Raw genomic sequence first — 24,387 nt, forward strand, 5'->3', positions numbered from 1 at the left:
TTTGGTATGTGGTAAATTACACCTCAGAGTGATGCCATGAAGATTTTTGCCTTTTCTTTTTTACCCCTGTTATACCTTTTTACAGCTTCTGTATTCCCAGTGCTTTTTGCCTACATTCTTGGACTTGTTTGTCAAGCTAAGAGACTAAACATTTTAGAAGCTTCGTAGCTAGGGATCAGTGTGCCCCATACCCCAAAGTCCTCTCCAGAACACATTCTGTAAACTAAGATAGAACCATCCAGGGGAAGGTTCCTTGGGGAGGGGGGCTCACTTGAGCCTCTCATTGGGGAATCTTTGATAGATATGCTAATTAGTAAAACCTATAATGTTATACCAGATCTTTGGAGATATACTCAGTGGTGTGCATCTCGATGCATATGACCTGGACGTGTGCACTTAACAATCCTTAAAATAAATACCAAGGTAAAATCCCTTTTCCCCTTCTAACCGTGTATGACTCTTGATTTTAAGACCAGGAAAAGGCATCAGTAGGATTCTGTTGCTTTTAAAACTACTACTTAAATTTCTCTCTTTTTTTTTTACCTAAACTGATGCGTGATCATTGACCATAATGTTTTGTTACTGTCACCTTATTTAACTTTCTAAAGACAAGAAAATGGCGTGGAGAGGTGTTCTTGTGAGGCAGAATTTAAGATTAGTGCAGAATTTAGTTTAGTCTGATTGAATTGATGAGATTTCAGCAAATTAGGTTGCATGTTTGTATGTGCTTCAGGACTGTTAATACAGCTACTTCATAAGCATTTATCCCTTGTCCTTTTTCTCTCCATATATGTGTCTGTGACCTCGTTTCTATGTTTTGTTTGATGATCATAGTTTTATACCTTGGGTGCTGGATTCTTTTTTGTAGGGAATGGCTTTCTGGTTTTTCTAGACCTTTTGCTTCTTTGTAATTTTGTGTGTTCAGATACAATCACAGTAGTAATTTGCTGTGTTGCACAGAAATACATGTTGTAGCAGATTTAACAGAGAAGCCTGAGAGAAATCTGGTTGTTCCTGTTGTTAATTTACTTGATTTCAGCAATCTCTGTTTAGAAATGTGTTAATCCTGTCTGAAATTGGAGCAACCTGCATCTTCCATGCAGCCTCAAGATGCTTTGTTAAACATCCCTAGACACTGTTTCCCTATGCTACCATTATCATGGTAATGTCTAGATTCCCATTTATCTTTGGCTTCCCAGTGTGGCTTATCTGAGAGCCCACAGAATGGGCCACTCTGCTGGGCAGTGCAGACAGCCCAAAAATCTTGGGCTGTTCCTGTCTCCTGGGAGACAAGGCATAGGCAGTGGGCAGTCTGTGCTGGCCAGGCATCATCTGTCTGTAGCTTTGCCTAGCAGCTGGCAAGCCCAAAAATGGTTTGTCAGCTGAGAGAGAGAAGTGAGAGTCCAGAAACTGGCATCAAGCCTTTGGGGACAGTTGGACTGGGATGAAAGTAAAAGAGAAAATTCTGTCTATTCAAAAAGTGAAAAAAACCCCACAAAAACAAACAAACCAAAAAGAAAACCCCAATGAACAACAAATGAACAAACCAACTAACCAAAAAAATCCTGGCTTTAACCCTTCAAAACTACTTTATGCAGAACATGCAGCTCTGTTACACGAAGAGAGAGAATCTGTTGAGAAGGGAAACCCAATAAAACTTGGAAACTTGTGCACCAAATAAGATACGAATTTTGGCAAGAGCTGAGCAGTGCAAATGCTGGCAGATGAGGGAAGATGTCTGACCCATTCTGGTAGTCAAGCACTATCTTGACCCTACTTTCGAGGAAGCAGGCACAGGAACTGAGTCACAAGAGGCAGCAGTGGGGGGCAGAAAGGGTCCTGGAAGGGAGGTGTTTGAACAGGACTCTGAACTTGTGGGAGGTATCTGAGTAAAGAAGGATAATCCATAAGTACAGAAGTAGTCTGCCCTCACTTTTCCAATGATCTCTCCAAAAGATAGTAATTTAAAAAGGAAAAGATGATACCAGCTTTACAGGTAAGCAAGAATTTCAGTAATGCAGCACTGGTAGTGAACATTGTGCAAATAAAATTTATGTCAAAAGTTTGCATTTAGGTAGATAAATATCCCAGATGCATGTACAGATTTCTTGATTTTGCAAACAAGTATTTGGATTTGTTCAGTACTTGAAAATTTGGCCTTTGAGGAGAAGATGTTTGTATGTGCTGTAATACTAAAATGCTTTGAGCAAATTTCAAAATTATATTCTATGGCTGCAGAGAACATTGACATCTTTTGGAATTACTTATTCAAATATCCTTATGGTTGATGGTGTATTCATATTTGAATAAATTCAGGAAAGATTCATCCAAAGCTGTTTCAATCCGGTACTGCTTTAAAGAAACAGGAAAATATAATCGTTTCATCACTTAAAGCTGCTTAAACCTTCAGGGGAAAAAGGGTTACTACTTAAATTTCAGATGAAAGGAGTGTTTTGTGAATTCATCTGTGTCATGTATTCATACCTGAATTAAAATGAGCCGTGATGTACTGCACTTTCTCAGGAACGTTACATAAACTTCCTTGTTCTAAAACATGCACACGTTTGAAATGTGCAAACAGAACTGAAAGAAACTTTGCAGTAGTTTCTCCACAAGCAGGAAGCCTAATATTTACACAACAATCAATAGAGTAAAGAACACAGAGACAAGCAGCACTCTCTCCTACAAAAGTTGGTTTAACTGGTAAAAGAAGGTAGGATCTATCTGAACAACAACTTTCTTTTAGTTAGACTGGTTTGGTTGGGGATGGGTTTGGCTTGACTTCTGCAGAACCTTGTTGGCCATGGTTTGGAGCTGTGCAGTTAAAACAAGGGTTTGCTTTTTAGTATGTTATATTTGGCAGAGTTTTCTCCTGCTTTAATTTCTGGGTTTTTGATCAGGTCTTTTGATAGTGTTTTGGTGAGACTCTAATGAAGATTAGTTAAAGAAAAATCTGATCCTGATACAGCTTGCTTTGCAGAAAAAAGGAGTTTGTTTATGTATGATTAACTTATATATTTCGCTAATTCTTCGCTGTCATGTTTGTTTGTCCTGTGTGCCTTTAGGGAGAATTCTGTCCTCACTGTGGGTGGGAAGGTAAAGGGGAGAGCGCACTGACCTCAGTGCAAACCAGAAAGGGACAAGAAAGGACAGGGGATGGTATACTTTTATTTCTTGTTATTCTCTGATCTACAGGCCTAATATTATTATCTCACAATAAAAGTTAGCAATTTTCAATTCAAGCAAACAGTTGCTGAACCCAGGAACTTATAAGAGGAAGCTAAACATGTCTTTGTACCTCTTGTTTTCAGTATCCTTCCTGCAAGAACTCAGAAAAATATTGTTTTTCCCTAAGTTTGGTGGGTAGGAACAATTGTCGGTCACATGTTCTACCTACAGAGAATAGTTGACTGAAAGACCTGTCTGTCCTCAAAGCCCTTGGAAAAGCCTCTCCATTGGAATGAGAGAAGGCATCTGGGATATTGCAGCTGTGCTAAATTTTTTGGGTTTCAGAGTAGATAGTTTGCTCTCTTACCTTGGTGGTGTTTTCCACTGCTGCAGTGGTTGTACAACCAGGTGTGTGAAGGTGGTGGGTATCGAGTGAGCTTTAGAAGTAGCATGCTCCTTTCAGAGGCTGGTCAGAGTTTCTGGGAGGTTGTTGAAATCTCTCTTGAGGCAAAGGTGAGGATAGGGAAAGATGATTTTCAGCACTTCAGAAGGTATGTCAATAAACCAAAGGTTAGGTTCTTTCATATACCAACAGTCAGTGAAAATATGAGAAATTCCCTCAAAATTCTAAGAATCCATTGCAGTGGACAGCATCAGATAATCTTAATTGGGTAATATCTATCAGTTTTAATTTGTTCAAGCTTATATGCACTCAAGTTACTTATGATAGCTTTTCTCAGAAGTGACTTGAAATTTAAAGCAATAACAGAAATTTGAATTAGGCAAGGAAAACTTCAGCTAATAGACTGACATGTTATAAGTTACTGAGAAATGTGGTCTTGCAATAAAACGTCATGTGCAAACCTCCTAATTAAATGTGTTGCCTGTTGTAGTAATACAAACCAGACAGTGAAGTTCAGCTTATACAATGAAACCAAATTTGATTTTGTAAGTCTGTGTGGTTGAAATCTCTGTTTTATTAGGTAATTTCATTAACAGGTATTACCAAAGAGAAATGTACCTCAGTCTTCCATGTTTCAAAGGGTAGTGTTCCCCAAAGAACTTTTATATACACCCTTCAGGGATAAATCCAAACCAATGTCCAGTGTTCCCTGTTAAAGCAGATTCCTTCATTTGAAGAGGTAGGGACTGGTACGACAGTGATAAGTGCAGTTATCCACAAGGGATGAAGCAGCTCACTAGATCTCACCATGGTTAACATGGAGTACTTCCTGTATGTTATTTTCAAAACCCACCTGTTGGCCTTCCTGGATCTTCATGTCCACATAGAACTTCATTTTGCATCGCTTTCATTTTTAGCTCCCTGCTTGTATGGCTGTGCTTGTGTGGTACTCATATAAAAAGAGAGACTTTCAGAATGGAGGAAAGAAAACTGCTTTTTGAACTCTTCTCCTTTGTCACTGTACAACAATACATGCACTATTAAATGTCAAGGCATTTGCCCAATGCAAAAGAATGCCCAAGTTTGTCCTGTATTTCTTGTTCTTGCTCAGTAAATCACTCAGCCATACTTTTGACCATATTACACAAACCAACTACATTGCTTAACAGCTTGGAGTGGTGTCCTAAGCCCATAGAATAGAACAGCTTGGAATGGTGTCCTAAGCCTGTAGAATAGCCTATTTTGATTGATTGAGAAAAGGCTGATATAAGTAAAACTCCAAAACAAAACACTGCCCCCCAAAAATGCGAAACTTGTCATAGTTCTATAGTTCTGTTCAATATAAAGTAATAAATTGAATTATCACATAACCTTTTATATAATATATAAATTTAGAAATAGAGCTATAAGTATTGCAGACTCTGGAGATATAAATTAGTTTTATGTTTCTTAAGATTACTTAGGAATACAGCCCTATGGTGTTATTAGGAAAGTAGTTCTTGCTGCCATGTATTAGGAGGCCTTCATGAAACTAAGGGGCAGAATACAATAGTTACAGCAAGAGGCTGTCACATAAGTCAGCCACAGATCAGCTTTTCCTTTAAAAAGTGTTATATATTTATAAAGCAACATCCAGTGATTACTTTAAAAAAGGGATGTGGAAAGTACGGTTTTGTCTACATTCCTTGGCGTGGGTTGGTTTGCCTTTTTTTTTTTTTTTTTTTTTTTTTTTTTTTTTTTTTTTTTTTTTGGTAGCTTCAGGGTTTTTAGGTTTACCTCAGGGTAGATACCAAATCTGAAGAATTCTGAAAAGGTGGCTATTTCTTCATAGTGTTTGTCAATAATTCTAGGCCTGCTATTAGGTTGATTCATGTGTTCTATTTCCAGTGCAAAAATGAATCAGTTTTTTGATATTAACAACTGCTTTTCAGTAACTTGAGATACTGTATATTAAAGTCTGTCACCATGTTGTGGTGGCACAGCTTAAAGAGGTAGAAATGTCAATAACAGGTCCAAAAAGTAGCTCTGAAATGGTCTTTGAAAACTTAGCAGTAACTTCCTGAAGTGACAGGTAGTAGCACAGCAAAACAAGAAAGCACGTGAAAAGAGAGTAATTCAAAATGTTAAAAGCTTTTGAAAAGATTGAGGAATAAGGACAGACTCAATCCTGTGGTTTAACTGAAAAAGTAAGTATATGCTTGTGTGATTTTGATAGCAATGAAAGAGTAGCTGCTCAGTCAGTAAAAGATGTAGGGAATACTGGCAGGTGAGGGAGTAGGGTATCCACGTCTCGTTCCTGTTCTTTTTATAGTTTATGGTATGGGCTGAGCTATAAAGCTGAATGACCAGGTTTTAGAAGGTTCCCTGTGAATGTTGTCCTTTACCTTTAAATCTTTATCTTGTAATGCTGGTTTTATTGGAAGCTTTGCTGCTTGCTGCAGTGGAATGAGGAGTTGGCCTCTGAAGCGGTATGTTGTATTTCTGACATGCTTTAAAACAAAAGGCTGATCACCATCCCCACTGCCTATCAGCTGCTTAATGTGCTGCAGGTCACACTGTCACAGGGTTCATGTCAACTTAAAGTGTCGTGGCTGGCTTGCTCAATGTTTATTTTTTACTCGTGTAAGTCCTCTGGGGCTAGCAGAATTAATCTAATGGACAAGAGCATATGTGAGAATAGAAATAGGATCAGCAATCCACAAAATCTGGTCTTTGTCCAATTTAAATGAAAGATAAGTAAATTCTTAAAAGGAGGGGTATTTTAATTTTAGTTTTGCATCTTGAGTGCAAAGGAGTCCATGGGGAGCCATGTACATTTCTGATTAAGTAGAACTCTAGCTGTAGAACAAAATTAATCAGTTTTTCACTGAGCATACTCAATAGTAAGGAATATACTTCAAGATCAGCAGTGTGAGGGGCTACATAATTACTCTGTGGCTCTGTGCTCTTTAAATTTTAAAATTATGGTAATTATCACATTTTAAATACATTTTATAGGTTTTAATGTTAAAAATACAGTTGAAATACAAGTGAAACTGATATTGAAATGCATGAAAATAGGCTGCACTCACTAATTTCATTACTTTCTGGTCTTCCTTTAAAAGTCCTAAGATATTTGGTTTTCCTGCATTTCCCATGGGTCACTTTCCTTTTGCTTTATTGAATAGATTGCTTTGGATATTGGTTTTCCCAATATTAAGCTTTTGAAATACCATTCATTTCTTCCATCTCGTCATTCCTTATTATAGCCACAGTGTATCAAACTAAGGGACACTCTTTGCTTACAGTATTTATGCCTCAAACATTTGTGGTGCACTGAGGGGTTCAGATAGTAATTTCCTTTTACATTAATCCTGGTGTTAGAGGTAGGAGTGATGTTCTCTGGTTGCACTGAACAGTCTTAATAACCTCATTAAAATATTTATTTAAAAATCGTCTATTTCAAGTCAACTCACAGATACCTTTTGAACAATGCTTCCCCTGCAGTGGAGTTAGTCACTGGTTGTGTCATAAAGGTGACACTGGTTATTCTGCCATTTGGGGGTTGCTGTTCCCCTGCGTGCAGTAGCCTTGGAGCTACTTTTAGTGGCATTCTCTGTGTGTATGTGGTGCTTTGAAACACGTTTCATTACATGAGAGGTCTTTAAGCCAAATGCTTAGTTCTAGCAGCTGTAAATGGTATCACTTTACTGTTTAAGCAGTCTGCTCTTGGGACATTAAGAGCACCATCATTTTACTTTTTGAGTCACTGTTCAAGTTTGGCCATTGAGAAATAGTATCAAATAATGAAGGGGATGGGATCCTATTACAGCTTAATAATAGTGGAACAAGCAAGCAAACAAAAACAGCTAAATAACCCATTTCTTTTTACAAGATTCCAGTTATATTAAAGACTTACTTTACTGTGGTGTGCTACTTAAGAACTAGTGATAGTCTCAATGTTTCAAAGATACATTACTAGGATCTGAGTAGCATTGTGAGTTAAAAGGAATGAGCAGCTTTTGTGAGCTGGGAGGGTGAGCTGATTACAGAAAAACTAACCACCAAAGACAAATTAAAACTTTCTAATACTTGGTCTAAATAGAAAAGATTCATCCAGATACATTTAACATTGAGTCTGCAAACCAGTAGATTTTTTTGCTCCTAGTTGGAGGGCTAGTTTTAAGATTTGGGAAATCCTTCTGTTACAGCTGTCTGAGCAGTACTTTGAGATGTAGTTATGCAAATCTAACAAAAATTAGGATCTCAGTACTATCTTTGCTTTTTAAAATTAAACAAAGGAAATGCTTCTACTTGAAAGATAGGAATTGCTTCTCGTAAATCCAGACATCAGGAACTGAAATGCTAGATCCTTAGAGCAAGGAAAGTGTAAGAAATATTAAGAAGCATAACAAAGTTTCTACAAAGTCAGTATTTTGTATCCAGTTGTGAGTCATTTGGTACTTAAAAGTTATGTAATACTGTCAATTATGAATACAAATCCAGGGGAAATTTTAAGGCCTTTCATCAAAATTTTAAAACCATGATACCCTAAGGATTAATTCCCTAAGGAAATATGAACATCAATAATGATGTATCTGCTACTGACCTCTGAGAAAATATAAAAACTCCAATTAAATTGCATCTGGAATGATTGTTCTCACCAAAAGGATCAAAAAGATGAAAGATGGACTTTGTAGAAGGGCAGCAAGGTTTCTTAATTTGAGTTATTGCAAGGGCATTGCATGGTGGCTGTGGCAGCTTTTCCATGCTCTGCCCAGGCCCCTAGCTCCCAGCAGCACTGCAGCTTCTCTCTACCAGACTTCTTGAGGGAAAGTCTTCCCATATCTGTGCCTTCCCACCAAGGAAGTCACCTTCTCACAGACTAGTCCAGCAAGGAACTTCTTAGGTAATACAGCAAGACAGCAGTTAAATCTCTGCTTTTAGTGGTTGTTGCTAGAAGTTATTGGATGATCTGTGGGTGTGTTTGCCAGTTTCTGCATCGTTTTTTGTTTTCATTATTTGATTTGGTACCTTTTAAAAGCATATGTATTTGACCTCTATTTACTGTTTGTCTTAAATTTTGTTCTCCCTCTGCACTTGTGTAGTCTGAGAGCCCTACTCCTTCACCCCAGTTTATCCAGATTGTTCTTTATTTAAGGTATTTAAAACAGACATATAGGAGCTGAAATACTAGGCAAGCTGGTAGCACTGCAAGTCAAGAGTTTATAGTCATTTCAATCATGTGAAAGATAGATTCAAACTTTGTCTGAAAAAGTTATATGTGTGGTTTTTCTCAGGTTTCCCTAAATAAATTAAGCTATGCTTCAGATAGATGCTGGTAGAGTATACCCCACAACGATTTGTGTGAATAGCTACTAAGTTTTAAATACACACCCTTTCACATGCCTTGTATGTTATGAATGTATGTTAATCTTCAAATGCAACTTATCCTTGACATTATCAGTTTCTTGCTTTATTTCTTTTTGAGTTCCATCTGGAATTTTTTTTCATTGAACAATCTTTTCCAAAAGTCTTTCCCCTATAAAATAGTCTTTCCACATAACCCTTTAAATTGAAACCTTTTATTTCCTGTCCCATCACACATTTCTTTAAAGTGTATTTCAGGGAAGATTTTTTTTGCTCCCAAGGTGAGAGCAATTCCAAACATGTTTGATAAAAATACCACTGGGACTGAGTCTGAGGCTGCCACTTAACTTGTTTCCTTTTCCATTGGAGTTTTACCTCGTTTCATGATGTGTGGACTTCTTTCCCTTCCATTCAGGCTTGACTGCGGGGGCATAAGGATCAGAAATGTCATTGTGGTTTATTATTATTATTTTCATCATCATGGGAGGTAGTGGAGTCACCTTCCCTGGAGGTGTTTAAGAAAAGACTGCATGTGGCTCTTAGTGCCACGGTCTAGTTGACAAGGTGGTGTTTGGTCATAGGTTGGACTTAATGATCTCAAAGGTCTTTTCCAACCTCGTTAATTCTGTGATTATTATTATCATTACTATTAAGATTTGTCTTTTCCCTTCACTTCTCCCTTTCAGAGAGGTGTGGAATTGGACTTAGCAGTCTGTCAGCAGTGATGTGCATTTTTCTGTCTGTAGCTGGAGCTGTGTGTTGTCTCAGACTCAGAACGTGGGAGTTGCTGCTGTGTGGGTGGGGTGGTGCCCCCGTCTAAGCCTCCTGCTGCCCCTGATGGATGCTCTTCAGTGGGTGCATTGTGTGCTGCTGTTGGGCATCCCTATCACAGGGGGCTGCTGCCTCTCTCCTTCATGAGAGGAGAGCACTTTCTCTTTTTGAAATGAGCTCTTGTCTTGCTGGGCATCTGCCCAGGTGACTTGTCTAAACTGTGCAATCTCTGTGTGACTGAATAAGCCTAGAGCAGGAAGTGCTGAGGCAAAGCTGAGGTTGGACTAATGAAACTCCTGAGAGTGGGCAAGGAGCTTATTTAAAATATTGTCTTGCCCTCTTTTTGATTAAGTTCCTTTTTTTAATCCCACTCCTTTTGTTTGTTGTTGTGATTGTTCGCATCATGTCCCTTAGGCCCTAGATGAGTGATGTTTGAGATGCAGAATTGTATCTTCTTCTCCCTCAACTGATAGGAAATTATTTGCTCAAAAGAACCAAAAAGTAGTGGTTTTAAGAATTTTATTTCCACATTAAGCACCTCTGCTATAGATCAGAGAATTCGTTAAACTAGACTCAATTTGTGTGTTTAATTTCAGTTTATCATTAGAATGTTCTCACTCAGCTGGAAACTCCCAAGCTGGAGGAACAGACCTCCACTGTTACAGCCTGCCTGCCCTTTCATATATTAACATTTAATATTTATGCTCCTGTGTGAGCTCCAAAGTCAATTCAAGGCTTCTTAATAAAAGCAGATTTTGTCCAATGTGAGCAAAAGCTCATGATTGTCAGTGTGAAGTGTTCTTTCTGAAGTGTCAACAAAATGTATTTTGGCACAGAGGCCAGGTTGTTGAAAGCTGAGGGTTCGCAAGAGGCCACGGTAGAGGTGAAAGGAGCCTCAAGTGTGGGATGTCAGGGCTGTGGGAAGCAGAGGCAGGGGGCGAGAAAATTCAGTGACTGGGAAAGGGCATGCAGGAGTCTTTCAGCAGAGAGGCCTGGTGAGGAGGAGGAAGAATCACTTGGATCTCAGTTTTCCTCCTTCTCTTCTGCATTATCCCGTACTACTTGCTAGAATATTCCTCCTGACTGTATTATCTTGAACCTCGTGGGAACAGACAAGTCAGGGTCTGCTCATGGGGCTAAAGCTGCTCCTGCTGCTGGGGGAGGATCAGGCAGCAAACCCTGGGAATAGGTTTTGAGTTCACACTGCCACTGAGGTGTTGGGAGCACGGCAGTGGTGTCAAGTTGAGAGTGAAGGGAAGGCCCTTGTATAGGAAAATACTCTTTCAGCTGTCCCTGACAGCTGCTTGCTTTGTCTGTGGGATGGCTTTGCAGGACAAGGTTCTGATTTGCTGCATTTTTTTTGTACCAAACCAGGGATAATCTGCTATTTATAATTATCTTCAGAAATTCTCTGACTCCTCAACAACAGGATTTACAATAGAAAAGGTAATACTTGCTCTGATCCCATGCATTCTGTCCTCCCAGGAGCAGGAGCTGTGGGGAGATGGAAGGATTTCAAAACCTAGGACTGGAATCTGAATGGTGCAAAGTATCCCAGGGCTGAGTGCCTTCAATTCCTATCAGTTGCAAGTTATACTGTAATATGAGTTAATGGGTTATGAGCAGAGAGGAGTGGGATTCAGCTGCTAGTCTGAGCTTCTGCACATAGTCTGTAGAGGAAGGGCTGTACTGGAGAGAAAGCAGATCTGTGTGGCTAGAGGAAAAAATTCAAGGAGGGGATCCTTGATTTTTTTTCCTAGGTTGTGTTGTGTTTCTCTGGATTGAAGCAGCACTTTGCATGAGGTGGTGAAGCACTTTACTTGTCAGGAAGATGAAGCATGAAACTTCCTTATTCCCACCCATTTTGAGACATAAGAAGAGAAAATACATACATAAGAAGAGAGAATAAGGTAAGAGTCTACACTACACTTTGTGCAGTTACTGTTTTATCCTTCAGGATATGGGACTGGAGTCAACTTCTGCTGTGTTCATCTCTCGTGCCACAGCAGGGAGACAGCCTCCTTTGCCTCTTCATTACCCACAAAACTACAGTGGGCAGGAGGAAACACAAGGCTCTTTTGTCTGCCTTTTTTTTTTTTTTTTTTTTGAGCAAGGCTCTGACTCAAAACTTACTATTGAGAATAACTTCTATTAGAACCTGAGGCTCCGTACTGGCAAGTAGCATCCTATTACTAAGGAATAACCATTTCTACAGGCATTAAGATTGCTATTCAGCTGTTCTTTTGTCTCTATGGCAACTTTAAGTGTAACAACAAAGCAGTAGGTGATGTTGTCAGCCAGAAATCTGTAACATTCAAGTGATTGTTGATAGCAACAAAATGGATGCCAACACAGGGTCACGGCCAGTAATTGATACTGCGGCTATGGCTGAACTATTAACAGCATGGGACATTTTGAAGCAGAAAATACACCAGAAAAGTAAGGTTGATGCAATTGGCAGTTTTTATAAATTATACATGAGGTCCTGCTTTAAAATTCAAAACTGTGGTTTACCTTCACTAATGGAACAAATTGCATGAAAAGTGAAGAGCCTTGTATGTACAATTTATGCCACCTGGAGAGCAGCTCAAGCTTTCTTAGTTTCTTGATGGAACAGAGAACAACAGCTCCTTTGGAAAAGTGGGGTCAGTTCCTAAAAGGGATAAAAGTTAAAGGTCTCATCTAGCTTCAGTGTTGATCTGAAAAAGGAAGTATGTTAAAAAAGAAAAAGGAATGCTTTTCTTAAAAATAATAAAATAAAAAGGGGTTGGGGTGGAATTATCATCAGTTTTTGATCTTAATGTCATGGTGTCAGGGATTTGGAAATTTTACTGACATGTGAAATTGAAAATAATTCATGGGGAAAAGCCATGAGAAAGTCAGACTGAACACTGCTGAGACTGGTGCTGGAAACCAACTATGAGAGAAAAATTTTAAAAAAGGATGATTGATGTTAAAGCAGGGAGAATAGGAATTATAGTAGTTTTTATGTAGAGACATGCTAAATAAGGAAATCCATTCTTAAGAAAAAGTAGTGATGGGTGTGCTAATGAAAATAAAACTCTATTATTTTAAGTAATTTTTGTCTGCTATTTGACAAATCTATATGAACTGCTGGTGCTGGATGTACGGTGGGAATTCTGCCTCTTAATATGTATGTATGCATGCTGTCAGTGGAGTGTGTACCAAGACACCTTTTGGAATCTTGAATTAGCTGAATTTGAGTGCCACTTTCTCCAGTTAAAGTATCATGTTAGTGCTCTGTATTTAGTAGAAGTCTCACCTCATTTATTGAATGTGGGATTCCCCATTGTTGGAACTGCCTGGTATCAAAGAAGGCTTTTCTCCTCTATGAGAAAGATGGAGGATGGAAAGTGCAACCAGTTGTTTTCAAGAGCTTACTTGGCAGCATCAAACAAACCCTATTTTAATGCAGACAAGCAGAACCACTTCATTCACTGACAACAGCACAGGATATCATCTGATGTCTCTTTTAGACTTCAGAGAACTGGAAAGATACTCATGTGGTTCTTGGTTACCTATAGCTCCACTTACACCTGCTTGTGCCCTTCTTAAATGAAGATATTAGTGTATTTTATTTAATCTGTTGTATTCTAAGAGTTTAGCCTGCTTGCACCATGAAACACATCCAACTCTTGCTGAAAGTTTGATTTCCTTATTTGTTTTCAATTGTTTCAGATACAAAAGCTTTCTGAGAAGTCTTTTGGTTTTCAAAGTGCATAGATAAACCCAAAGCATGCATTTAATTCAAATAAAATAATAGTTTTTTAAGTTCCCAGTTATTTATACTTCCTTAACACTCTTAATGAAACTGAAATTCCAACTTAGATCATCGTCAACCTTTCATATGTCAACATGTTGTGTGACAAAACTTAAGCTGAGATCTTACAGTATTTTTTTTTTTTTTTTTTTTTTTTTGCTTACAGCTTCTGCTGCTGTGCAGTTTGAGACCAGATCAGCTTAAGGGAGCAATGCAGCCACTGTTTGGTTAACATTGGAACATTTCAAAGGAGAGCATTGTTACAAGCTATTTATTACTTGGTGTTAACAGCTCCTTAACGGTCTTATGAAAAGTCCAGTATTAGTTTGAATGAACTAATGAAATTTTTGTCTTGTTTATTTTCTCCTATATTTTTTTTAAGTTTATACAAATGCGTATCTTTCAAAACATGGACCACTTAAGAAAGTTGTCTTTGTAGTCAGCACTGACGTGGCTCTCTACAAGGGATCTCTTCCAGATCATGGTTTGAGCTTTGTGTGAAGCTGCAGTGATGAAAAGTGGAATAGTTTACAGGAGCAGGCTCTCAGGACAGCAGGCCACCATGGGAGGGTGGGGACCCTCAAGGCAAGGTCTCCTGCTTTGCTGCAAGAGCTACCAACCGTGGCCACGTGGTGCTGAGGAGAGGTGCCAGTGACATGGGGAATAGTAAGGCACCCTGCATATTCTACCAGTTCTGCTGTCAGCACATCACTGTGATGTCAGCAACTAAGAAAACTTGTGCTTGCCTGTCAGCTGAAAGGCACTGCAGAGAAATTCACAAGTGTCTTGATTTTGGTAATTTTTACTTTTAACCTACTCATTCATTTTTCTCATACATTCTGTAAAGTAGTACAAGATGAGAGGATGGTGGGAATCTATTTAAGAGTGAAATAAGTTTGGGCAAACGTTCTTGATGAGATTCATTGATATGGGTCCCTGGAAGTGGGGGTTTGTAGTTGCAAGGGCACTTAATGAAATGAACGTTTTTTTTATGAGAGACAGGATAACAGCAGCTCTTGAGACTGACAGGCTCCTTTTAGCACAGTGGTTGTAATGCAGGTACTGAAGGTTTCTCTGTACCTGTGTGCTCTCCTGAGGAGGACAGCTGTGTATGTAAAGGTGCCAAATGTATGTCTGTCATAGGAACTGAAGGCCACCAGGTAACCTTGGCCTGGCCTCAAACTGAGCAGTGCTTGCTTAAGTCAGTATCCACACAGGCTCAGTTCTGTGAAATCAAATCTGCTGACTCGATCAGTGAAATTGTATATCCCATTTTATATCCCATTTTAGTCCTCTTCCCTTTGCTTGAATCTTTTGGGGAGCATTTCTCTTTTGACATGATGTATGTGTTAAATCTCACTAGTTCTCTAAGTTGTTCAATCTACAAGCAGAGCTATTACTGTCCTTAAGTCCAGCCCTATAAACTCTTCTGAAAACTGAAAGTTGCATATAGTTTTTTTTGGCTGTGATTTATCACCAGTGACAATTTTCTTTGCAAGCCAAATACATATTTATACTTTCATAAGTATAGCTTTTCCAGCATGAGTAAAACATGGAGCAGTGGGATTGCAGGCCTTCAGGAAAAGGTGGTTGATATGTCTATATTGCTCTTACCAGTATTAGACAGAACAGTTCTTTCAACAGGTAGTTGCTACTGAAGGATGAACCTTGAAATGCCTAAGCAATTGTTATAATTCCATCAATTATTCTGCATAATTAACAGCTATGATCTTTCTAATTATTTTCCTCTATATTTTCTTTTAAGTAATTAAAGTTCCAGACTATGAGCAAGATCCTGACACTTGTCATTATTTTCTATTTATTCTGCAAATATCACATAATCTACTGGTCCATTCCTTTAACTGTGTCATGTATTAGGGATTTTTGTAGCTTCTCGTCAATAGATCTGTTAAAAGATACAATTTTTTTTTTTTTTGAGATACACACATGTATAGAAAATAGACAAAATTCCATGTAGCCAGTAGCACTCTTTTTTTTTTCTTCTTCTCCTGCCAGCTTTTCACTTACCTGAATTTCTTTTCCCCACTGTTCTGAGTGCTATTTATAGTAAAGTGATTTTCAAATAACGTGGTGTTTGACTGACATTGTAGATTTAAGGTAGAATTCTTGGTTTATTTCATCTAGATGGATTGGATGACTTGAGATTGTCTAGCCTTACTTTCCATGACTCAATGATCAGATTTTAATCAAAATCCTTTGATATATGTAGTAATGATAGCTGAAAGTTGCTATCACTCTAGAAAGAGTAAAATATAAATTCTTTGGTAGATATCTTGCTTTGTTGCCACTTGCACAAATCCTAATGTCCCTAAATGAAAGCTTTCTGCTTTTTGCTGATTCAGTGCACATTTGCATGCAAGCTAATTGTTACAGTAGATGTAAGGGACATGGCAACTAGCAGCTGTGCTCAGGGTGTTTTATCATGAACTTTTGCTAGGAATGCATTATGGAAAATTAGCATTTAAAATCAGATCCAACTGATATTTAGGAATAAAACTGTAAATCTTGTATTTACTGCAAAGATAAGCAATGCTGCTTTTGACTATGATGCATGTTTGTCCTTCATATGAAAATAAAAGTGTTCCATGACATAAAGCTCCCATTTTCATTACAGCTGTGGAACTTTCCATTTCATGTGCAGTGGTAGCATGACTCTGTACAAATTGCTTTGACAAAAATAGTATTTATATAAAGTGGAAAATTCCACTTGCAGAGTGAGAGGGAATCTTAGCAACCTTCTTTTCCCAGGATTTGCAACTGCTCCTGTACTGAGAACTACTAAACTGTTCAATTGTCAACAAACCAGATTTGACAGAAGTGTAGATGTTTTCCTGCTTTACTTCTCCACAGGAATAAGTACATAATTCCAGAGTGACTCTGTTAGTGTTTATATTGTCTTCTGCACTTCAAGTAAAATAGACTGCAAGTACCATCAGAAAATAAAAATGCAAATTTGAAACAGAAATAAGAGTTCTTGTTTCTTAAGCTAAAGCATTTTACTGCTCTATACAGAGAAATACAGAGCTATTTCTTTCTATTTCTGTGTTACAGTGTTAAGCTTTTGACAACTCTGTGGGGGAAGGACCCTCTTTTTTCCTGTAAAATGGAGCCAATAAAATACATTGCATTGGGGTTATCATTAATGTTAACTGGTAACATACGCTTGTGGTTTTGTTTGCTTCTGTTATATTTTGTTTTATTGATCTCTTGATCAAAATTCATGATAAAACTTTCTGAAAGACATAGTATCCTTGAAATGAAGAAAGGCCATGCTTGTACTTCATAAAATAAAAGTTTAGCACTGAGTATCAATACCTTATTGCAAATTGTCTTTAACAACTACAATCATGGTACCCGTTGCTGGTCATCTAATCCTCTCCTTGCCAATGTGGAATTGCTTCTCTTGTACTTACAGCACTGTTTTATTCAGTCTTGATACAAATGCATGTGCTATTGAGAATCTCAAAATCTCTTAGGAGATTATTTCGGCACTTTGGTTCAGCTAAAAAAGGCTGCCACCGTGAACATTAAATATCTCTCAGAATAATCTTGGTGTCAAGAAGCTTTCCATGATATTCAGACCTGTTTTTCTCACATGTCTTTATTTCAATTCTCTCTATTCTCCAAAACCTTTCAGAATTCTTCACCTCAGAAGTCTTTTAAATACCTGTACCCCCTCTAGCCTCTACATCTGTCGTGTATTGTTCCAAGGGTGTCCATATTTAACTTTTTGTGTTTTCTAGACTTCCCAGAGCTTGCTTTGCCTCAGTCTCTTTTCAGTTTGTAAATGCTTTTCCAGTTAAAAGGTACCTGCTGCTCAGCACAATAAGCTTTATCAGAGATGGACTTGTGAGCCTTTCCTTCATGTAAAGGATACATGGATAGTTTGAGTTTTGTCCTTCATGCTGTGGCTAGGTTATTAGGCTGCTATTAGGCTTTTTCTTCCTTCACCTTAATTGCTACTCTGGCAGGTCAATCCCTTGCTCTTTCAACTCAAGTATTATTTGGAAGCACATCAAGCGTTTTTACTATTTATACCTTTTTTTTTTTATTATTTCTCACTGCATGACCAAGGGCACTAAAGATCTTTCAGACTAAATGTCCAGATATTTTTATTTTCTATAGTTTTTTGTCTAACTCTGCACCACTGCCAGATAGAGTGATTTATTAATCTATGCCTAGCCTCACATATGAAGGGTGGTTTTAGATTGATTTGCAGATTTTCTCCAGTGTTATATTTGAACATGTATGTACAGAAATAGAAGTACTGGGCAATGCTCATCATGTTCAAACTGCTGTTCTTGTAGGCACCAAAGTTTGAAATCTCAATGTTAGCGGAAGTTTTCTAATGCTTGCCACACTGGAATCCAGTTGCTCTTACAATTCCTTCTTACTCCCATTTTAAGTTAATTTTTCTTATCCTTCATCATGGATCCCAAGAATTAAATACTTTGCTGCAGGTGAGCACTCATGTTACAGGATGACTGTTTTTGGAGAATATGGAGACATATTTCCTCTTCTTTTCATGTTGAATGATTGCTCTTCTGAAGTCCTTTGTTGCAGACAGTGCTGTTAAATCCGGGGGAAAAAAGAAAATGTTTATGGCTGTTTTGCATTCTGGCTCCGGCATTGTCTAAGGACATACCTGTCTTTTTTTTTTCCCCAATTGAGGCATCTGTCATGGTACTCAATTCATGTGTATACCGTAATTCAAATGTGTATTCCATAAGCACTTAAGATATGTGGCATATATTTCTGTTCTTTTATAATAGAAAACATATCTGATGATTAAATTTCACTTTGCATGACTTTTTTTTTTTTTTTTGGTGTAACTTTCAAAAGTGTTTAATAGAAGGTATTTGAATTTCATGTCCCAGGGAAAAGGTGTTGTACCAGGCTGAATTTCTGTGTTGGCAGAAAACTGTAAGAGAAAAAGCTGTCTTTGAAAAGATGGTGAAATGGAACTTAAATTAAAAAAAAAAAAACAAAGAAAACAAAACCCCGAACCACCAAAACTTGGTGCATATTGGCATCTTTGAGGTATATTTAGAGTAACTTATATTTTTCTCATAAATCTAAACATTATCCTATTGACAAATAGACTTATTCTTCCACTCTGACTACACTTTTTCAAATGTCAATTTTCAAAAGAATCTTTTTCTTTGGAACCAACTAGGGTCATCATGCATTTTCCTGGTCAAAGGGCATAAAAGCAAGTTCATGCTTCTTTCTGCTGACAGACATACACTATAGTAATTGAGGAATTTCACCCAGACTCAGATCAAATAATTCCACAGAACTGTTTTGAAAATTCTGGAAGAAGGACACAGAAATTACAAGGGTGTAGGTACTACCAGTGGAGGTGGAGGGAGATCACTTATGCTTTTCTTGGAGGTGACTGTGTTAAAAAAATGTGGGCTCCTTCTGTAGGTGGTTGAACTGCAACTGCAAAACTTAATCAACTGCTTAAGGAATTCCAGCTCCTGAATTAGGGACCTTGGTTAGAATCTGTAGGTTATATGGCACTGAGTGTGTTCTGGGGTATGGTTTTACTCTGAAAGGCTGTATCTATTGGGAAGATGCGTGGTATATTTTAAACCCATTCTGGAATGTGTGATGAACTGTGAAACTATTTCTGGTGTATCCACAGAAACATACCAGCCTTGACCTTAACTAAGGAGCCAGTGTTTCATCCCTCTCTTTGCAACCTTCTCTTGCAGATTTAGCATGCTACTGTAGCAGATATTTATGTAGGATGTTATAATTCAGACATCTGCACAGAAATGGAGGGAGAGTCCAATAGATGTGGTAATAGATAGAGGAGTGGGTGAGCTGTGATGCCCTCCCCGCATCTCCAAGCCATTCTGCATGACTCCCTTGCTGGGTTCCTCCTACAAGTGCTGCTCTGTGGAATGTCAGTTGTTCACCTCTTTCCAGTCAGTGTTGGCAGGTTTCATGTCCTCACTGGGTTCCTCTGTGCAGCAGTTTAAGAACTATTAGTGAGCAAAGAGCATGTAGCAGTTTCTGTGGGTGTAGTATCAAACTGACTGCACAAAACTGATAACAAATACTTTGGTACCTTGTCTTGCTATTGCTTTGCACTGGGAAAGGTTCGCTATAATGTCTGACCTGGTAGCTGCTGCTTCTACACAGAGCTCCTCCTGCTGAAGTTATTCAGCCAAATTTCACACTTGTACTGCTGCTAATCCTAGTGATTCTCTGGACTTAAAAGGAATGATGACAGATTTGCACCAGGGTAACAGATCCATGTTTGAATTACTTGCCAGAGTTTTGTATATCACACATCACAGCTTAGGTCTTAGGTTTATAAAAACAATCTTGCTTCTCTTAGTTTTGTAAATATAGCCAATTAAAAGGGAAAAGCAGAGGTATACTATAGATAAAGTATTTTAAAGATTTCTTTGTGTCTAAACGTATACTCATCAAGTGCCTTCAACTATGACTTCAAAATCTTACATGAATAATTCTCCCCCCAAGAATATGGGTTGCATGTCAGTGTTTTTGCTCTCCCTTTTGCTGGGAGTGGCATTATAGCTACTAGAAACATCACTGGGGGTGGAAGCCATGCCTTTGCAATAGCAGTATTTTTTCTTCTTTGTGCTTTTTGCCAGTTCTTTCCACTGCAAAAAACCAAAACACCCTTTCTTTAAGTTATATAGTTTCAACTCTGATTGTTAAGTTTTGAATAATTTAGAAAGATAAAGTCATATTTCAAACCATATTCTTTCTGTGAAATGTGCATTGACTTTCAGTCAGAAAATCCTCTCTTCAGTCTTCCCAATCACAAAGTATGAAGTGAGGTTAAAGATATGTGGTACTGTTGAGAGAATTAGTAGGAATGTTTAAATATGAATTTAAAGCCCAGTGACTGGGAATTTAAGCACATTCTTAAATCAGGCATCAGAATGGCGAGAAAAAAAAGTGAAGGGTTCATTTCTTCTTTCTCAGTACTCAGAATTGTAGGCTCAATTATTTACAACAGTACATAACCAGTGATTTAGAAGTGAAAGGGAAATAAACTACCTGTTCCAGGAGGCCAGCTGGAGTCTTTCTGCTGCTTAGATTCATCTTTAAACTAGCATTTATGATACTCAGTATGAAGTACTGATTATTGCTTTTAAAATTAGAATGAAGTCTTACACTTATTTTTAAGATTGGGCAAAGCATTATTTATTAGAACTGAGGGGGAGTTGCTTTTAGTAGAAAAAAAAAAAAGACAGAATAGCCATCTTGCCTGGTTTTGAAATTTTGAAATGTTGCTGCATGATAATATACCAAACAACCAGTACTGAAAGCAGTTCTGAAAAAAGGATTGGGTAGTTTTTTTCTGTGAGATATCCTTACTGGGATATTTCTTTTTATCAAGCATACTGTAAGGGTTTGAAATTTCTTCTAAAGAAACCCTAATAAGAACACAGCTGCAAACTGTCTCATGGCAGAGGCAAGTTAGGAAATGTGGCAAGAATAATTTGGCTGAACTATAAAATTCTTACAGACTCAAGCAGAAAAACTGTGTGTAGAGGTAGGAAATGGAAAGTGGTTTAAATTGCTAAGAATGAAGAAAGAGCAACATGAATCTGTAGGAAAAAAAATAGAAAATAAAATGAGACTGAAATAAGCATCAAACTTAAAGAAATCTTTCTGTAAGTGCACTTAAAATACAGAATACCAAATTAAAAGGTGAAATGTTATCGTGAAAGATAAAATCAAGAAGTTTGGGTTACATGGTGCCAATTTTTAATGACTTTGTGTTAGAAAGATCAGTTGTGTTCATGTGAAAGTCATCAATATAAAGTAAAAAAGCCTGTAAGACCAGGTCAGAGTGTCTCGATGAACCAGAATCTTCAAAGCTCTGGCTCTGACAGGCAGGCCACAAGAACACTTGCATGGACGAAAATACAGATCTGTGGTACTTGTAAAGAGGTTCCAGAGCAGTGAGAGAGCTGATGGGGTCACAGCATTTTAAAAGAGAAGAACAAATAGACCGACTTTAAGAACTAATAGGTTATCTTCCCTTTGAAGAAAAGGAAACATGAATTATGCCAAAGTATATGAAGGAAATCAGGAGCTGAGTAATAACCAATGCAGCACATGAGCAGGAATCACTGTTCCGTGAATGCAGCACTGGACTGCTGTGTTCATAAGGTGAATTTGAGTTAACGCTGCCATGTTGTCAACTTAAACAGACACCATAAGAGAGAGAAATAACCAGAAACATGATGTGGCAGGCATGAAATTTGACTGTTACACTGCAGGAAAGATGAGGGCTAGTTCAGATGAGACAGGATGAGAATAAGATGCATTGGTGCTCACAAAATTTTTCTTTTCTGCTGTCCCCATCTTGGTACTCTTCTGTTTCACAACCATGACTTCAGTTCAACCACACTGGTCTGCTTGAAAGCAGATTTCTCTTTTGTTGGTTTGTGTTTGTTTACAACTGGTCTGATTCCCTGTGCTGGCTCAAGGAGAGTGTTAGGACCAGAGGGGCAGTGGGGCCAACCAGCCTGCTCCGATGTTGTGGTGGAAAGTAGATGCAGGCTGTATGACACATTTCTTAAAAATGCTTTCACACTTCTGTTTATTTGTCTTTATTTTCAGCATAGTGTTTGATTAATTACATTTAGTTTATGAAATAAATAATATTAAAGTGATATTAATTAGTCTCTGGGAAACTAGAAGAAAAAAGAAGCCTTTTTTTGAAAGGCTTGTATCAGTTGAAGCCCTATTAAAAGTCAGTTCAAATATTTTGGTAAAAAAATTCTTTTTCGGTCCAATCTCAATTTAATTTTAACAGAAACATTTTGTTATATGCTTCTTTTCTTTCTTTGTTTTTTTTTTTTTCTTCCTTTCTGAAGGTAAGCTGAGGGTAGAATTGTGAAAGTTCATGTCATGCATTCTTTGAAAACATAGCAGGATCAAAAGTCTTTATGTACCAGCCATGGCAGGGCTGGAGCACTGCTGCACCCCAAAGCAGAAAAAGGTTTTTAGTCAGATACAGTGTTTAATTAATGTTCAATAACATCGCAAATGTGGCAGTCTGTGCTAGCAGATCTGTTAATTTGAGATCTATTGTCTTCATTCTCCCTGTGTAATAGAGGATAGGTAGCATATATTATAGTTTTATAAGTTTTCAAGTTCTTACTTATTCATCAATGCTGACTTTGAGAATAAGTAAAGCAGTGCACCTTAATTCAAGAGAGACAGGATTTGTGGACTTCGATCTTCTAAGTGCCATGACCCCATGCTGTCTGTAACCCTGTGCTCTGAGGTCCCCTTTCATGAACTCTTTAAAAAATTCAAACAGGCACTGTTTCTTTTCATTTTTTTTTGTTTCCTTTTTCCCCCAGAAGTTATTTAAAATGCAGTTCTGTAGCAGAAAGCTAGCTAGTAACCCTTTTAATTCTAAGAAGAATAGCAGGGAAAATGCCACTGAAATTCTGTTTTATCAGTCTTTTAGGTTATATTTTAATGTTGTATAGCAGGCTGCCCTCCCTCTGGGGTCAAGTTGCAAACACTCACATAATCACAAAATCACAGATTATTCTGAGTAGGAAAGGGACCCAGAGGGAGCATCAGAGTCCAGCTCCTGCCCCTGCACAGCACAGCCCCAAGAATCAGGGGGCACATTTCAGACACCTGGGGTGCTCTTCTCACAGACCATCAAAGTTAACACACAATTACAGCAGCCCAGGTTTGTTCAGGCTTGATAGTTTCTCACTGTTTCACAGCACCCAAAGTCACAAAAGCACCATGTTGAAATGAAATTATTATTTACTTCTGAGTCTTAAGCTGTGTATATGTGTATGTGTGTATGTTTAAGTGCTGCAGAGGTGGTGGATTATAATCTTAGTGATTTAAATAAGCATCATGGCACTGATTAATAGTGGGAAGCCTTTATGGGACTACATGGTCTGTGTTTTATTATGTCTTTTGGTTTGCTAAAATCCTTCATGATTGTGTGGTCATAGCAAAAACATACGAAGCTTCTGAATATTGTGAGGCAATATTCTAAACTTGTAGTATCTGCCTTCCTTTTGTAAATGGCCTAAAGAACTTTAGAAAGCTAGAAGAAAAATGCAGCTCTTGTGCTCTTCCCAGAGGCAGGTTCAAGTACCTTTCTTTGTATTTTTAGATAAGTGCTAAGTCTGGCTCCTACACTCACTTGTGGGGTGAGGTCTCTGCCCTTCTTGTTTCCAGGTATGGTGCTACAGGATGCACTGGTAACTTGTAAAGCTGGAACTCTGACGTGTCCCTTGCTGTGGCTGTTCAGGAGTGTGGGCTCTGAAAAGAAGTAGATGTAGGATGGCATCTGATTAGGAGGAAGTTGAAATCCTCCAGGAAGTCCTATGAAGGTGTTTCTGTGGCTTTAGTTGGGGGCAGCAGGTAGACGTGTTTGATCTCTTTTGGACAGGTGCTTGTATGCTGCACGCCCTATGCTGTGGGACAGCAGTTAAATTCAATGTGGAACATCTGTAGACTACATGGACAATATTATGAAGGTTTTTAAATCTGGCTTTCTTCCCTGTATCACTGTTTTTTATTTGTGAACAGAAAGATAGTGGTGCTTCTAAAAGCATGTGCCTAGCTGTGGAAATGATGGCAAGTAAGGGGAAGATTGTGACTGGTATTGTGATGGTTTGGAAAGAAAAGGGGTAGACTGAATGTACAAACATCTTTTGAAATTTCTGAAAATTAAAAAATTATAATTGGAAGGAAAATAGATTTAATTTGGTGGAGACCTGGGTTTCCAATGCCAGTATTTTCAAGAGACCTCTTTGAATAACCTAAATTAGTTCTTGCTGCAATCTTTTATGTGAAGGATATGTAGGGAGCAATACAAATAAAAAAACTTAGAAAACAAGAAGCAACTTGG

At 38.1% G+C, this 24,387-nt stretch overlaps 1 protein-coding gene across 7 annotated transcripts in view; it reads left to right on the forward strand.

The window, feature by feature from the left end:
* The window catches only part of ZNF385B (zinc finger protein 385B), a 165,792-nt gene that overhangs the window by 75,776 nt on the left and 65,629 nt on the right, over positions 1-24,387 (forward strand). Inside the window, exon 1 of one of the 7 annotated variants that reach the window (XM_048309875.1) lies at positions 11,456-11,601. The exons of the other annotated variants lie outside the window; for them this stretch is intronic. The gene's annotated coding sequence lies outside the window, so the exon portion shown is untranslated. Of the gene's footprint in view, positions 1-11,455; positions 11,602-24,387 lie in introns of those variants that run through there. 7 annotated transcript variants of the gene reach the window in all.

The sequence above is a fragment of the Corvus hawaiiensis genome, chromosome 7, assembly GCF_020740725.1.
Source record: "Corvus hawaiiensis isolate bCorHaw1 chromosome 7, bCorHaw1.pri.cur, whole genome shotgun sequence".
NCBI lineage: Eukaryota > Metazoa > Chordata > Aves > Passeriformes > Corvidae > Corvus > Corvus hawaiiensis.